Source organism: Nuphar pumila, chromosome 4 (assembly GCF_984573655.1).
Source record: "Nuphar pumila chromosome 4, dmNupPumi1.hap1.1, whole genome shotgun sequence".
Classification (NCBI taxonomy): Eukaryota; Viridiplantae; Streptophyta; class Magnoliopsida; order Nymphaeales; family Nymphaeaceae; genus Nuphar; species Nuphar pumila.
The window spans coordinates 6735796-6741925 of NC_143252.1; positions in this window are offsets into that span (position 1 = coordinate 6735796).

Sequence of the window (6130 nt, forward strand, 5' to 3'; positions counted from 1 at the left end):
GATCTGGATTTAATCTTCAATGGATATGATTTAACCATACTTGATCCGTTTGCACCCCAACCCTTGGTTCTATTCATGTGAAAAATTGTTTAGCACAACTAACTTCATGGTATATTCAGGAACTTCATTGATCGTCTAAAAGGACAAATCCATTTTCTAGGTTTTAATATGCTCAAGCTGTAATTAAATTTGAATCCAACGGTCTTGAAAACTATAGGCATGAAAGTTGATCATTAATTGTGGCCCGTTTCCAATTTGATTCCCATGTCATTTCATGATACTTTCCCCTCTATTTTAGTTCTCTCTGGACTTAATACAATGGCCTTAATGAAAACTACAGAGCCATTTAACTCTCCAAAAGAGAGTTATCTGTAAATATTGTTGAAATAATCCGATTTTTTGGCTGTGACTAGTCAGTTCAGATTCTAAAGTCATTATATGATCAGGAAGAGCAGATTTGGTGCTAGGCTAAGGAATTTTTTGGAAGAGCTCAAAGGAATACAATTCCCCATGAAGTGAGATTTTTTTTGTACAGTTATGATAGATTAGTCATACAGCAATTTGAACTATACTAGCGAAGGGGGGTATCCAAAAATTGTGGAAGGATCACCTGACTCTTCTCCATGTAATTAGGGCTGCACAACGAGCCGAGCTATCTGAGGCTCAACTCAGGCATTCGAGCCTGATTAAACTCGATTGGCCATATTAAGCTCAGCTGATACAGGCATATACAGACTACTTTTACTATCTCTAGTATTTTTGTTGGCCAATGATCATATAACTTGCTTTTAGCTAAGTGGGTATCATGTTTGCCGTGTATATGGAGTATCTTTGATACAAATCCTGCCCTCTACATCTGAGTTTGTACACAGCCTTTCAATCTCGGCTAGATTCAAGCCGAGCTTTTTGAGACTGAGCTCGGCTTCGAGGCCAGCTCGTGGGCACCCCTACAGGTAGTTCAGTTTTACAGAGTAATGATACTGGTAGGGGTCTGTCTAACCCCAGCTTGCCTTTTAAGGCTCGATCACAAGCGACAGATCAGGTTTTGTACTTTGGTCATTTCATGGTAGTTCAGGTATTGCAACATACGGCACTTGAGATGAAACTAGTGAATATTGGCCTGGTGTCGGGTGTCCTAATGTTGGCTTAAAATTTCATGGTAGTTCAGGTTTTGTACTTTGGTCATCTTGTTCACTTTTGTTAATGTATGATGACATTGCAAACTAAAATCTAACAATGCAGTATCCCAGGAAATAGTTTAATTTTGTTGGGGTCTACACACCCTAGTTTCTAGTTTCATAAAATGCCGATGACCTTTGATTTAGACCAACTACTGTGAAGCAGAGCCCTGGAGAAGGTTTAAGCAGTATCATATGCAAGGAAAAATATGTGGCCATCGGCTTCCTGGCATCATGTGTTTTTTTCTTTGCATCAGGACCTTTTGGAGCTGGATGGTAGACTCTAGCTGAAACGATCAGAGAGAGAGAGAGAGAGAGAGAGAGAGAGAGAGAGAGAGAGAGAGAGAGAGATTGCATGCATAATTAAATTGATCAAAGGCCAATAATCTTGTGTTGGAGCCTTATGTTTTCAGTTTGTTATTCAAAGTCCAATTACACAGGACTAAGAATCAATTCTGCCTGATGCGTCCATGTTAAAAATTGAGATAAGGTCATTCTTTTTTTTTTTTGACAGAGAAAGCTGGGGTTAGGCACACCCCTACCAGTTATACAACTATACCATTGGGATTCGAACGTGCAACGTCCCAACACAAGGTGACACCCACTAACTGCTCCTGCCAGACAAGCGGAGCGCCTGTTGGTGAGATAAGGTCTTTCTTTGCTAATGCCATTATGTGTGTGCGTGTGTGTGCACGAGATCCATACCATCTAAATTGTGAGAGGAACTAGAACGATCCGTCTGCTGTTATTCAATGGGGCCTGGACCCTTTGTTTGATCAGTTGATAGATGGTAGCAATGAAATATTTTACCTCCCTGCTGCAGACCAGTTCATTCTTGTATCACTTTTTATGCTCAGTTGTTCATTGCACCCCCCCTTATCTTGTATATATGCATCTGCTGATTTTTGATGATTTCTTGGTCACATTTCTCATACATAACTAAAGTATAATTAGTGTCGGTTTTGTTAGGCAATCAGTGTATCTGTAACTAGGGTACACACGAGCCGAGCTTGAACACTCAACTTGCAAAATTGGCTCGGCTCGAGCCGAGTTGATTTGTTTCAAAAAGGTATTTTCAAACAAGCATAAAAAGCAGATTCAAACCCCGAATCTCATGCACAAGGTTACAGCACCCTAACCACTTGGGCTAAACCAGTTTTTATGATTTTTAAGAAACAAAAATTATACATATAGCAATATTCTTCATTATACAACTACAAACAGAACTTAATAGGGTTTTAATGGTTGATCAAACTCGGCTCGTTTATGTTTAACGAGCCTGAGCTCTTGTTCAAGCTCGGCTTGGTTACTTACCGGGACAAGTCTGAGCCCGAGCCAAGTTCAAGCTAGCTCGGCTCGTTGTGCACCCCTAAAAAAGAATTAGTGGGAGTTGCAGTCACGTTCTCAAAAAGTCACCGTAAGAGTCAAGAATCAAGACTACAGTATCATTTCAATACGATCAAAGCAGTCCAACTTAGTGGTGGATGTCATGGTCTAGAGTCCCCTGTTTGTTTCATAGGAAAGCTGGAGGGTCCTGTGGGAAAACACCATTTTTTTTCCTGTAACAGAGCTGAAGATAGAATTAATGCCCCTTCCTTTTACCACCTATATACCAGTGGGTTTCGAACTTGCAATGTCCCAACAAATGGTGGCGTGCCCTAACTGCTCCTACCAGACGAGCAGAGCCAGGTCTTGCAGTAAAGTGGTGTCACCGTGGTGGGGCCCCCACATGTATTTGAGGGCCCACTCGTAACTTAACAAGATCTTAATTATGGACCTCCACGTATTTAGCCAGATCACATGTATGACTAGCTTATACTAATGGAAGGTTTGGTTGGTTTAATCTTTTGGAATGGTGGCCCTTAGTTCCAAAACCAAATGGTGTTTCCTATACAAGGTTTGGTTATTTCATGTGGACGAGCTTCTCACTCCAATCAAATAAGCTATTTGAAACTTCACATGTACCAAAAGTTGGGAGCTTATTTGAAGAAAAGTTGGGAGCATATTTGAAGACCCTGTCAATTAAAGATGGTCAGAAAAATGGTTTTATTGTCTTTATAAAAATGGTGCAATTTCAAAAAATGCCTCGCGATTTGCTGAAATCTTTTTCATGTCCAAAATGTTTGGTTCTCGACGTTTTAAGGACATTTTTATCCTTTGCACAAGCGAACTTGCTGATGTTTGTGCGATAGATACATACATTGTTCGAAAGTCACAATATTTCAATAAAAAAAAGATTCACATGAACATTTTGTGAATATGATAAAATCCACATAAAGTATTTGCGAACATGACTAACTTGAATCTCAACATAGGAGATTCACATGTGCCCGATGCTAACCTTCTAGAATTTAAAAGTTTAAGCTCAGCAGGTTTGCATCACACAATTGCATACATCACCTCCTTTAATTAAAAACTCACATAAAGTCTAGACTTACTGTAATGGCTTAAAATTTAACCCAAAAAATATATCCAACTTTTTTTAATAAATACAACAGAAACATTTGTTTGTTTTTTATTAAAAATTTTGAGCGAGTTATAGGTGTTTGATTCAAATACTACAATTTCATCACTCAATTTAAACCAGTCATCACATAGATGAATAAATAAATGTTCAAACGATATCCCAAGAGCACATAAATTAATAGCATCGTCGCAGCATCCCGCAACTTCTCAAGTATTATTCATTCTTGACCTAAAGATTTACAATATTACGTGGGTTAGACTTCACGAGTCTCCACAGGAATAAAGTAAAACAGTGTATATCCAAGGTACCAAGTTGGCATGAGAATGCATCATGGAGAACACATAGAAGCATTATTAATTCATTCACTCAGTCGGATATGGACATGGTTTTTGGATCAGGATCGGAGGGTTTTACACAATAAAAAGAAAAGCAGAAAACATCGGGATCTGAGTTGGTTCATCCTATATACAACTTGCATATGAAGATCCAGATCCAGGCATGGATCAATGAGGATACATTTTTGATTGATCCACATCAGATGTTCTATCAGGAAAAATGGGGATGTAAACGGTGTAGATGTGGGCATTACTGGATCCTGCATACTTGGATACCTCTTTAATTGTTTCATGGATTTCTTACCAGTTCACTATTTGTTAACTTTTTCAGTTCTGATTTTGGGTTATTTTAATCAGTTTTGGATTTGGTAACGAAGGCTCCAAAACAGGGTTCACAATAGGTTGGGTATCAGGCCCATTTGGTGTACACCACCCATCATTGATTGCACATTGCATCCTACGGGTGTGTTTGTTTCATGCACTTTTGCTTGGACTCCTTTGTAAAGCCTATGAAATCCAAAAGAAAACATGGTAAGACAATTTTCATGAGGTCATTACGCCTCTTGCTTTCTCAATGTAAAGGCTGAGTTCACTTTCAAATCTCCATAGAACCATTCTCAAGGCATCTTCTTTTGTGTAAAATGGCTTTGTTGACACGACTCTTTAGAGAGTGAGTGAAGACACTTGAGACGAAGGATGCCGGAGCAAACCCTTCTCCTAGGAGAAGGTGTTTGTGTGCAGGAGAACAAGACTTCACTCAAGGGTTTTTGCGGAGTCTTCTTCCGATCACCTTGAAAATGACTCTCTCTTCTGTGGAGAAAGAGAGGGCAGTGTTTGCGTAGCCAGTGGGGCCTGCGAAAAGGTTTCAAGCTTTTTGTGTTTTCGTGAAAACCCCCCTATTGTTGGGTTTCAGATTAGGGTGAGCATCAGCCACAGTGATTATCAGCATTCTTCAAGGAGGATTCGGTTCTCAGCCATAATTGTCTCATTAGATTCTTCCAATGAGTTGTGTGCCCACCACTATGTAAGTGAGTCTTAGGATTCTTGATCTACTACTTTGGGTCATTGGATTCTCTTATGAGATTGAATGATACAAGGAGGATTCGGTTCTCAGCCATAATTGTCTCATTAGATTCTTCCAATGAGTTGTGTGCCCACCACTATGTAAGTGAGTCTTAGGATTCTTGATCTACTACTTTGGGTCATTGGATTCTCTTATGAGATTGAATGATACAAGGAGGATTCGGTTCTCAGCCATAATTGTCTCATTAGATTCTTCTAATGAGTTGTGTGCCCACCACTATGTAAGTGAGTCTTAGGATTCTTGATCTACTACTTTGGGTCATTGGATTCTCTTATGAGATTGAATGATACAAGGAGGATTCGGTTCTCAGTCATAATTGTCTCATTAGATTCTTCCAATGAGTTGTGTGCCCACCACTATGTAAGTGAGTCTTAGGATTCTTGATCTACTACTTTGGGTCATTGGATTCTCTTATGAGATTGAATGATACAAGGAGGATTCGGTTCTCAGCCATAATTGTCTCATTAGATTCTTCCAATGAGTTGTGTGCCCACCACTATGTAAGTGAGTCTTAGGATTCTTGATCTACTACTTTGGGTCATTGGATTCTCTTATGAGATTGAATGATACAAGGAGGATTCGGTTCTCAGCCATAATTGTCTCATTAGATTCTTCTAATGAGTTGTGTGCCCACCACTATGTAAGTGAGTCTTAGGATTCTTGATCTACTACTTTGGGTCATTGGATTCTCTTATGAGATTGAATGATACAAGGAGGATTCGGTTCTCAGTCATAATTGTCTCATTAGATTCTTCCAATGAGTTGTGTGCCCACCACTATGTAAGTGAGTCTTAGGATTCTTGATCTACTACTTTGGGTCATTGGATTCTCTTATAAGATTGAATGATACATTCGAGATTTAATACTTAGAGTCATATTTTAGATCAAATACTTGAATCAATCTTTAGATTCATGATCCGTACCAAGATTCAACACCTGTTTTCATGGCATGAAAGAGGCAGGCCATTAGTGACCCGGATCCCTATAAAAGTTCCACATCACAAAAAAAGATATGAATTATTCATGGAGATTCAATCACCATTCTCGTGATATATTTCTTGAAATA